At 36.6% G+C, this 12,359-nt stretch overlaps 1 protein-coding gene across 1 annotated transcript in view; it reads right to left on the minus strand.

Annotated features, from left to right (window-relative positions):
- Window positions 1-12,359, minus strand: part of DNAH9 (dynein axonemal heavy chain 9) — a 458,278-nt gene that overhangs the window by 70,495 nt on the left and 375,424 nt on the right.

A 12,359-nucleotide genomic window follows, 5' to 3' on the forward strand; every position in this document is an offset into this window, starting at 1 on the left:
AAAATGTTGTAAACATCCAGAAAGAAAGAATTCAAATGCCCAGGAGCCACAATCATGATCATGCAAGATTTAACAGGTACTAAATAAAGAAGCAGAGAGCTTGGAATATGAGATTCTAGAAGGCAAAGGATGTAGGTTTACAACCAACAATAACCTACTCAACAATACTGAATATAATACCATGGGGAAAAAAATAATCTTTAATGAAATAGAGGACTTTCAAGCATTTCTGATGAAAAGATCAGAGCTAAGTAGAAAATCTGACATTCAAACGCAGGAGTCAAGAGAAGCATGTAAAGGTAAACATGAGTGAGAAATCATAAAGGACTAAACCAAGTTAAACTATTTACATTTTTGTATGGAGAGATGATACATGTAACCTCTCAAACTTAATCATCAACAAGGGTTTTAAGATGAATCTAATTAGACAGAGAACCTGGTGAGACTCTAGTTATTCTATTATATTTGGATGATCTTAAAAGAAGAATTGAGGAGCAGGAAAGAGGAATGCAGTGGGAGAGGGGGGAAGGAAGAGAAAGAATGGGGACATTTATCTCACATAATATAGTGTACAAAGAGGAGTTTATATAACAAGAAAGGGAGGGATTGGACAACAGTTGAATCTCGCTCTCATCTGAACTGGTTCAAGAAAGGGAAACATACACACAGCTAAATTCAGAAATATATCTTAATAGGGAAATAGAAGGGAAAGGTGTTAAGAGAAAGGGGAAAATAAGAGGCAGGGTACAATGGAGGGATTAGTCAGAAGCAAAATGGACTCTTGAAGAGTGGCAGGGCAAAAAGAGAAGGAATAGTATAAGAGATAGGACAGAGAGAAATACATAGTTAAAACCACAACTGTGAATGTGAATGGACAAAACTCACCCATAAAATGGAGAAGGGTAGAAGAATGGGTTAGAGACCAGAATCAAACAATGTTGTTTATGAGAAACACACTTGAAACAGAAAGCTACACACAGAAATAAAACAAGAGGCTGGAGCAGAATCTATTATCTGAAGCAGAATCTATCAGCTGAAGTAAAAAAAGGCAAGGGTAGCAATGGTTTCAGATAAAGAAAATACAAAAAAAGAGACCTAATTAAAATAGAAACAGGGAAACTATATTTTGCTAAAAGATACCATGTTGTTGTTGTTGTTCAGTTGTATCCAACTCTTCATGACCCCATTTGGGGTTTTCTTGACAAAGAGTGGCTTGCCATTTCCTTCTCCAGTTCATTTGACAGATGAGGAAATTGAGGCAAACAGGGTTAAGTGACTTTCCCATGGTCACACAGCTAGTAAGTGTCTGAGGCCAGATTTGAACTCAGGAAGATGAATCTTTCTGACCAGAGGCCTTGTACTGTGTCCACTGCCCCACCTAGCTACCCAAAAGGTACCACAGACAATGAATTAATATCAATACTAAAGATATAGGCACCCATGACATAGGATCTAAATTCTTAAAGGAAAGTTAAATTATTATAAAAGGAAATAGACAGTAAAACTACAATGGTGGGGGAACCTCAATTTACCCATTCTAGACCTAGGTAAATCTAACAACAACAACAAAAGATGTTAAGAATAGAATTTTGGAAAATGAAATGAATAAAATTTTAGAAAAGTTAGATATAATAGCTCTCTGGAGAATACCGAATGGGAATAAAAAGGAATATTTATATTTCTCAGCTGTACATGGCATGTTGGCAAAAAATGACCATGCATTAGAGCATAAATTTTGCAAACAAAAGGAGGAAAGGAGCAATATTAAGTGCATCATTTGCCAACTACGATTCAACAAAAATTACATTTACCAAAGGGCTTTTGAAGTTAAAAGTTAAAAGTCAGTTGAAAACTAAATAGCTTAGACCTAAAGATTGGGTGACTCAAAGAACAGATCATAGAAACAATCAATAATTTCATTGAGATGATGTCAACAATGAGATAACATACCAAAGTTTTTGAGATGAGGCCAAAGCAGTAGTTAGGGGAAACTTTATACATCTAAATGCTTTCATCAATAAAAGAGACAGAGCAGATCAATAAACTGGGCATGCAACTGAAAAAAAAAACTTGGAGAATCAACACATTAAATACCTTTAATTAAACACCAAAATAGAAATCCTCAAAATCAAAGAAGAGACTAACAAAACTGAAAAGTTAAAAATATTGAACAATTAAGCTAATAAAACATAATTAAGCTAATTAGTAAAAATAGCTTTTTGAAAAAATAAAGTAGATAAGCCATTAACTAATTTAATTTTTTTTAAAGAAAGAAGAAAACCAATTACCGGTATCAAAAATGAAAAAGGTGAATTCATAACCAAAGACGAAATAAATGAAATTATTAAGAGCTATTTTATTTTCAACCATATATCAACAGACCTTAATAATTTAAATGAAATATATGAATACTTACAAAAATATAAATTGTCCTGAATATGAAATAGAATACTTAAATAACCTTATCTCAGAAAACAAAATTATATAAGCCACAAATGATCTCCCAGAGAAAAACTCCAGAATCAGATGGATTTACAAGTGAATTCTACCAAACTTTTAAATAACTAATGATAATATAAATTTTGAAAACAACTGGTAAAGAAAGAATTCTACCAAATTCCTTCTATGACACAAATATGGTCTTGATACCTAAACCTTTGAGAGTCAAAACAGAGGGGGAAAAAAAACCACAAGACAATTTCTCTAATGAATATCAAAGCAAAAATTTTAAATAATATATTAGGAAGGAGACTATAGTACTGTATCACAAAGATCTTATGCATAATTGGATTTATTCCAAGAATGCAAGGCTGGTCAATATTAGGAAAACTACAAACATAATTGGCCATATTACAAGAACAACAAAAATCATGTAATTAACTCAATAGACGTAGAAAAGGTTTTTTACCAAATACAAGACCTTATTCCTATTTTAAAAAAAACTACTAGAAAACATGGGACTAAATGGAACTTTTCTTAAAATGATAAGTAGTACCTATCTAAAACCAAGAACAAGCATTATCTGTAATGGGGATAAGCTAGAAGCATTTCCAGTAAGATTAAGGGTGAAGCAAGAATGTCTATTATCACTACTTATCATTCAATATTGTACTAGAAAAACTGATAGCAGTTAGATAAGAAAAAGGTATTTAAGTAATAAGCAAAATAATAGGCAATCAGGAAATAAAAATATTACTTTTTGCAGGTGTTACAATGGTTTACTTAAAGCACTTAGAAAGTCAAATAAAAAACTAATTGAAACAATTAACTTCAGCAAAATTGAAGGATATAAAATAAACCCACACAAACTATCCACATTTCTTCATATTACCAACAAAATCCAACAGGAAGAGACAGAAAGAGAAATTCCATTAAAAAAACCCCAATTATGCGTAGTATATACTTGGGAATCTACCTGACAAGACACACTTTAGGTCACAATTATAAAACACTCTTTAGACAAATAAAGACAGATAAAAATAATTAGATCAATATTAATTGCTCATAAGTACACTGAGCCAATATAATAAAAATGACAATACTACCTAAATTAATTTACTTAATAAGCGTCACACCCATCAAACTACCCAGGTTACTTCGTAGACTGAGGAAAAAATAATATCAAAATTCATTTGGAGGAATAAAAGTTTAAGAATATTAAAGAAATTAATTTAAAAAGTGGAAAACAGGCCTACCAGTACCAGATCTCAAACTATTTTACAAAGTAGTAGTAATCAAAGCACTTTGGTACTGGTTAAGGAATAGAATAGAGGAAGAAGTTAGAACTGATGATAAAATAAAAATTGAAATAAAAAAACCAACAACAAATTTTACTTGTAACCCTAGTGCCTACAACCCCACCTGACACATGGTAGGCATTTAATAAATATTTGTTGATTTAGTGAATTTTTCCTTCACAATGTCTCTCACATCAGTCCTTTTCTCTACATTCCTAATGTCAACACCATAGTCTAGTCCCTAGACTGTAGTAGTACTACATTCATTTCCTAATTGCTTCTCTGACTCCAATTTTCTCTTTTCTAATATATCCTGCATCATTCTACCAGATTAATCCTTCTATGACATTGATTTTATTGTGTTACTCCCCAGCTCAAAAATGTCTGTTAGGTTCCCATTACTCACAGGATAAAATTCAAATTCTATATCCTCCTCTCCTGCTTTTGAGACAGAGAGATGCACGCGCACACGCACATACACACACACACACACACACACACACACACAGAGGGAGGGAGAAAAAGAGAGAGAGAGAGAGAGAGAGATTTATTCGGGTACAATTTGCTGAACAAATGCTATAGCCAATGTTGAAAGATTCTATGATTTACAAGACTAGCTGTGATAGATAATTTGGGTACAAAACATTTACAACTAGATCCCAGGTTATCTTCACAATTAGTCCAGTATTCATTCTATTCCTATCCTACTTCTCCAATTTTTCACTCAAAGTGACTGGTACTCAAAGAAAAATATCATTATGGCTGTAAATAGTATATAGCAAACATATTCTGATGACTAAAAGGAACTCTTTTAACTTATTTCTTGTATCCTAATGTATGTATATCTTAGTACTGGGGTTTGATGATCCATCCTCTTTTGACCCCAATGTGGGCAGTCAATCAATGAACAAGCATTTATTTAGTGCCAGGCACTACACTAGTTGCTAGGGATACAATGACTAAAATGAAACCATCCTTCACCTCAAGGAGTTTACATCATATTGCACCTTGCCAAGCTGCAGTTTTGGATCACTCCCACCTTTACTACCTTTTTTCTTATAAGCCTGTTGCTAAACAAAGGTGAAGAATAGCATACAACCATTCTGATTTGAGTCCATTACAAATTTATGTTATACAACTCGGGCTCTCTCACTGCTGCTAGGCACTCCTACTATACCCCTCTTATCAATTCATTGTGCCACTATTCATAATGGCTCTTCTAAACCTTTTCATCCCCCCTCAAAATTCCCATGGCTCCACTTCTCTCTACTTTCAGGTGAGAACCTTGCCTCATATTTACAGAAAAAATTAAGGCCATTTGCTGTGAACTCTCTTCTTCTTTTTCATCTCATTTCACTTTTTTTTTTCTGATTTCAAGGAATTGCATCTTTTCATTCTCCCCCTCCAAACTTGGAAGGTCCTTAATCTTTCCTTCAATTAGAAATAGATTACCTAATGTATCCTGGCTACTTGTTTCCTTTTAATTTGATTAATTGTTTTTGATGTTTACAAGTTCTATCTCTCCTTGTATTTGGGGTCCAGTGCCAAAGCTGAGGTCCAAATTTGTTAGATGATTGGCATGCATTGCCTAATAAATCAATATGCTCAGAAGTTTGAACCTTTGTTTCTTCAATCATCTTTCACCTGCCACATGGGACATCAGTCTCTCCAGGTTCTCCTCCTAACCACTACTTCTCAGTCTCCTCTGCTGGATCCTCCTCTAGATCATGCCCTCTAACATAGGTATCCCTGAGGGTTCTGTCCCAAGTCCTCTTCTTTTCTCCCTGTATACTACTTTACTTGGTGATCTCACCAGTTCCCATGGAATTAATGACCATCTCTATGCTGATGATTCTCAGATCTATTTTTCCTGCCCCAATCTCTCTACTGACCTCCAATCTCACATTTCCAACTGCCTTTCAGCCATCTTGAACTGGATGCCTAGCAGTTATCTTAAACTCAACATGTCGAAAACTGAAATCATTATTTCCCACTCCCCAAACTCTGTCTTCTTCCTACCTTCCCTATTACTGTAGAGGACAACAGCACAGTGCCTCAGGCTTGCAAGTTAGGAGTCATTCTGGATTCCTCACTGTCTTTCACCTCCCACAGCCAAATCTGTTGCCAAGGCCTGTCAATTTCACCTTTACATCTCTGGAATAGGCCCCCTCTCTCTTCTGACATTGCCACCACTCTGGTGCAAGCCCTTATCACCTCACACTGTCCTCCTGAAGTTTTTTTCCACTTCAACCCATCTTCCATTCAGTCACTAGAGTGATTTTCCTAAAGTGTAGGGTGACCATGTCACCACACTACTTGATACTTAATAAACTCCATTGTTTCCCTGTTACCTCCAGGATAAAATATTATATCCTCTGTTTGGCATTCAAAGCCCTTCATAACCTAACCCTCTCCTACCTTTCTTGTCTTCTTATACCTACTCCCTCTTCTTTGATCTAGTGGCTGTTCCTTGAACAGGATACTACCTCTCTTGGCTCCAGTTATTTTTCTCTGGCTGTCCCTCCTGCCTGGAATGCTCTCCTTTTCAACTCCACCTTCTGGCTTCCCTGGCTTCCTATAAGTACCACTAAAATCTTGACTTTCAGAGGAAGCCTTTCCCAAACCCTCTTAATTCTGATGCTTTCCCTTTTAAAATTATCTCCTATTTATCCTGTACATAGCTTGTTTGCACATGCTTGTTTGCTCATTGTCTCCCTGTTTTGCCTCTTTTTGTATCCCCTTTGCTTATAGTATAGTGTTTGGCACATGCATAACAAATAAATAAATAAATAAATATTTATTGACTGACTGCCATCTTATAGGGGTAGAGAACATGTACACATGCAGAATTATACTAAACAAGCTAATATTTTGGGGGGGCAAGGTGGGAAGTAAAAGTCTCTAGGGGGGAAGAGGGAATCAAGAAAGGTTTCATGGAGGAGGTCATGCTTGAGCTAAATTTTGAAAGAACCTAGGAATTCCAAGGATGTGAAGAGGGAATGAGGGACAGCTAATATAAAGGCACAGAGATGAGAGGTTGTATCATTTTGAGGAAAAGTAAGACATCAAAAGGTAAAAGTAGACAAATTGGAATTCACTAACTCTGACTCTCAGAAGACAATCCCTTTTAATCCATGTAATATGTGGCTTTGGGGTGGGATGGCGGGGAGGGAAAGGAAATTTTCCAGTTCCATCCCCAAAATACCAAGTTGTACCAAGCAGGCAGCTAGCAGGAAGAACCTGGAGTATCAAATGTCCAAGGAAGGAAGCATGACATAGTAGGGGAGTGTGTGTGTGTGTGTGTGAGTGTGTGTGTGTGTGTGTGTGTCTGTGTGTGTGTGTGTGTGTGTGTCTGTGGAGAGCAAGAGAGAGAGAGAGCAGAGTCAAGACACCTAGATCCAATTCCTAGCTGCGTCATGTGGTAACTGTGTATTAATTGTATAGCAATTACGTGATCTTATGTAAGTCACAATCTCTGTGAGGATGTTTCGCAAAATGAGAGGATGAAACAGATTTCCTTGATGGTCCCTTTGAGCTCTGACAGTTAATAATTTTATGTAAAGTTGAGACTGCTGCAATAATTGTGACTCATGTGACAAATCACTGTCATCTTCCTGAATTCAGATCTTTTTGCTTAGTCCTCTTCAGCTGTTGATTCCATTAATCTCTCTGCACCATGAACACACCTTCCACCCCCAGGGTTATTATCAAATGTGTAAAATCACACTGTATCCTAGAGTCTACCTCAGTCTGAAGCAGCTAGGTACTGCACTAGATAGACTGCTATACTTGGAGTCAGGAAGACCTGAGTTTGAATTCTACCTTAGTTACTTTCTATTTGTGTGAACTTAAGCAAGTCACTTAACAGTTTCTTCATCTGTAAAAATGGGGATAAAAACAGCATCTACCTTATAGGGTTGTTGTGAGGATCTCATGAGATAACATGTACAAAGTGCTTTGCAAACCTTGAAGTGCTACATAAATGATAGCAAAAAACAGATTTTATTGGAGCTCAATTCTGAACATGACATTTAATCACCCAAGTAGAAGAGAATTTCAGTCTCCTACCAAGCTAAATGGAAACCATGACTAATTAAATTAATTTTATCAAATTATGTGCAAAAGACAATTGTGATAAATTGGTATCCATAGTAACTGGAGCTGGTCAAAGGCTAATAAAGTGATGCATAACAGATTAGATTTACCAATGAAGTATACAACATGTCCATTATACACACACACACACACACACACACACACACACACACACACACACCCATTTAATGGAACTCTGATAAACCCTTACAGAGCAACAATAATGGTTTAGGGACCATTTCATTATTCTCTCTTTTTTTAATTTAGTATTTTATTTTCCTACAGTTACATGTAAAAACAATTTTTAACATTCTGTTTTAAAACTTTGAGTTCCAAATTCTCTCCCTTCCTTCCTCCCCAACCCCTACCCCCATGGAGAAGGCAGGCAACTCAATATACATCTGTAATCACGTAAGATATACCCATAATCAACATGTTGTGAAAGAAAATATAGACAAAAAAAACTCAAGAAAAATAAAGTTTAAAAAATTATGCTTCAATGTGTATTCCAACATTATCAGTTCTATCTCTGGAGATGGATAGCATTTTTCATCATAAGTCCTTCAGAGTTGTCTTGGATCACTGTATTGCTGAGAATAGCTAAGTCATTCACAGTTGATCATCTTACAATATTGCTGTTACTTCATACACAGCACATTTCACTTTGTATTAGCCCATGCAAGTCTTTCCAAGTTTCTCTGAGATCATCTTGCTCATCATTTCTTATAGTATAATAGTATTCCATCATAATCACATACCACAACTTGTTCAACCATTCCCCAGTTGATGGGCATCCCCTCAATTTCTAATTCTTTGCCCCAGAAAAGAGCTGTTATAAATATTTTTATACATTTAGATCCCTTTCCTTTTTTAAAAATTTATTTTGGGATACACACCTAGTAGTGGTATTGCTAGGTCAAAGGGTATGCATGATTTTATAGCCTTTTGGGCATAGTTCCAAATTGCTTTACAGAATGGTTGAATCTGTTCACAACTCCACCAACAGTGCATTAATGTCTCATTTTTCCCACATCCCCTCCAACATTTGTCATTTACCTTTTCTGTCCTATTAGCCAATCTAATAGGTAGGAGTTAGTACCTCAGAATTGTTTTAATTTGCGTTTCTCCAATCAACAGTGAGTTAGAGTATTTTTTTTAATATGGCTATAGATAGCTTTGATTGTTTCATCTGAAAACGTATCATATCTTTTGATCATTTATCAATTGGGGAATGGCTCTTATTTTTATAAATTTGGTTCAGGGGGCAGCTAGGTGGCACAGTGGATAGAGCACTGGCTCTGGATTCAGGAGGATCTGAGTTCAAATCCTACCTCAGACACATAACACTTACTAGCTGTGTGACCCTGGTCAAGTCACTTAATCCCATTGCCTAGACAAAAAAAAAATTGATTCAGTTCTCTAGATATTTGAGAAATGAGACCTTTATCAGAGAAACTTGCTTCAAAAATTTTTTTTGCTTTTGCTAATTGTATTTCCCTCCATCCTATCCTCCCCCCATTTATTCTACTGTCTTTCTCCTTTCACCCTGTTCCTCCCCCAAAATGTTTTACTTTTGACTACCCTCTCCCTCAATCTGCCCTCCTTTTTGTCACACCCCTCCTCTGCACCTTCTCTTATCCCCTTTCCCTCCTTCTTTCCTGTAGGGTAAGGTAGATTTCTATACCCAAATATGTGTGTATGTTATTCCCTCTTTGAGCCAATTCTGTTGAGAGTTAGGTTCACTCACTCTCCCTCACCTCTCCCCCCTTCCCCTCTACTGTAAAAGCTATAATTTAGCCCATTCTGCTTGTCCCTTTCTTTTTTCCTAGTACATTTCTCTCTCACCCCTTAATTTTATTTTTTAGATATCATCCCTTCATATTCAACTCACACCTGTGCCCTCTGTCTATATATATTCCTACCCTAATAATGAGAAAGGTCTTGAGTTACAAATATCATCTTCCCATGTAGGAATGTAAATGGTTTAAACTTATTAAGCCCATTATGATTTCTCTTTCCTGTTTATCCTTTTATGCTTCTCCTGAGTCTTGTATTTGAAAGTCAAATTTTCTATACAGCTCTGGTCTTTTCATCAAGAATGTTTGAAAGTCTCCTATCTCATTGAATGTCTATTTTTTTTGTCCTGAAGGATTATACTCAGTTTTTCTGGGTAGGTAATTCTTGGTTGTAATCTTAGCTCCTTTGCCCTCTGGAATATCATATTCCAAGCCCTTTGATCCTTTAATGTAAAGCTGCTAAATCTTATGTTATCCTGACTGTGGCTTCATGATACTTGACCTGTTTCTTTCTGGATGATTGCAATATTTTCTCCTTTACCTGAGAACTCTAGAATTTGGCTATAATATTCCTAGCAATCTTCATTTTGGGATCTCTTTCAGGAGGTGATCTGTGGATTCTTGCCATTCTTATTTTACCCTCTGGTTCTTGAATATCAGGGCAGTTTTCCTTCATAATTTCTTGAAAGATGATGTCTAGGCTCTTTTTTGATCATGGCTTTCAGGTAGTCCAACAGTTTTAAAATTATCTCTCCTGGATCTGTTTCCCAGGTCATTTGTTTTTCCAATGAGATATTTCACATTGTCTTCTATTTTTTTATTCTTTTGGTTTTGTTTTATTGTTTCTTGATTTCTCATAAAGTCATTAGCTTCCATTTGCTCTATTCTAATTTTTAAGGAATTATTTTCCTCAGTGAGACTTTGGACCTCCTTTTCCATTTGGCCAATTCTGCTTTTTAAGGCATTCTTCTCCTCATTGGCTTTTTGGATCTCTTTTGCCATTTGGCCTAGTCTGTTTTTTTAATGTGTTATTTTCTTCAGTATTTTTTGGGTCTCCTTTAGCAAGCTGTTGATTTGTTTTTCATGATTTTCTTACATCACTGTCATTTCTCTTCCAATTTTTCTTCTACTTCTCTTATGTGATTTTCAAAATCCTTTTTGAGCCCTTTCATGGGCTGAGACCAATTCATATTTTCCTTGGAGGCTTTGGATGTAGGAGCTTTGACTTTGTTGTCTTCTTCTTAGTGTGTGTGTTTTGATCTTCCTTATCACCGTAGTAACTTTCTTTAGTCAGAGGTTTTTTTTTCTTCTGTTGTTTGCTCATTTTCCCAGCCTATTACTTGATTTTTAACTCTTTGTTAAAGTAGGGCTCTGCTTCTGTGGTGAAGGGTGTACTGTCCCAAGCTTCAAGGGTTTTGTGTAGCTGTTTTCAGAGAAACTTCTAGGGACCTATAAGTTTTCAGTTCTTCCAAGGTGGCATGATCCAAGGAGAGATGTTTACTACCCTCCCAACCTGTGCTCTGGTCTGTGAGTGACCACAAGCAATCTTTTCTGCTATAGAACTGTGAAAAGGGTCTACTCTTCACTGTGGCTGCAAACTCTACTATGGTAGAGCTCCTTTCCAAACCAGGACTGCCATTTAGGACTGTGACCCAGATCCAAATAAGGGCAAAGCAACAGAGTCCTGCCTCAGTGCTAGTAAAAATAAAACCATACCTAATCTCCTTCTGATCAGTTGTTCAGCCCCTTACAGTCTGTGGGCTGAGAGCTCCAGAAGCATCCACTGCCACTGCTGCTGCTTATTCAGTCACTCCCAAGGCCTACTCCTCGCTTGCTGTGGCCAGAGCTGTGCTAATGTGACCTGCACTGGACTGCACTCTACTCTCACCCAGGTGCAACAGACCCTTCTTGCTGAACTTCTAAGTTGTCTTTGGTGTCTGTGGGCTGAGAGGTCTGGAAACTGCCACTGCTGCCAATGATTCAGTCACTCTGAGGCCTGCTCTAGGTTTGCTGAGGCCCAGTTTGTGCTGGCTTGGCCTGTTCTCCTCCCTCACCTTGGTGCAACAGATATTTCTTGCCAATCTTCCAAGTTGTCTTGGGCTGGAAATTTGTTTCACTACATCTTTTTGTGGGTTCTGCTGCTCTAGAATTTGTTTAGAGTCATTTTAAAAAGGTATGTGGAGGGGTTTGGGGGAGAGCTCAGGAGAGTCCCTGTCTTTACTTCACCTCCTTGGTTCCCCTCCCCAATTATTCTCTTTCTTAGCCTGAGATTTATTTCTTCTGGAAAACCCATCTAATTTCATTTTGGGTTGATATTTTTATTTTTTATTTTTATTTTTTATTATTTTTATCTTTGCAGTGTTAACTTTATTTATTTTATTTAAAAACACCTGACTATCTAGGAATACCAAAATCATACCTGTCCATCAACATTCCATTCCAATGCTACTTCCTCAATGAAGCTTTCTCTGATGCTACTCCACTCCTGCCATTAAGAAATGTTTGCATACTCTTCAGCTTTTTTAGAGCATTTTATTTGCAAAACTCCTGTGTTATTATCATGTTTTATTTTGCATTAGAGTTATTTTTTATATCTCCCTCCTTTTCCCCCACTGGACTACAACCTCCATTAGGGCAAGTTGATATATTTTTAGATCCTCAGTGAGTATCTAACAGACTGCTTGACTCATGGGAGTCACTTAATAAAAACCTGTTAATTGAATTCAGTGGA

The sequence above is a fragment of the Phascolarctos cinereus genome, unplaced genomic scaffold, assembly GCF_003287225.1.
Source record: "Phascolarctos cinereus isolate Bilbo 61053 unplaced genomic scaffold, phaCin_HiC Scaffold_5;HRSCAF=322, whole genome shotgun sequence".
Taxonomy (NCBI): Eukaryota; Metazoa; Chordata; class Mammalia; order Diprotodontia; family Phascolarctidae; genus Phascolarctos; species Phascolarctos cinereus.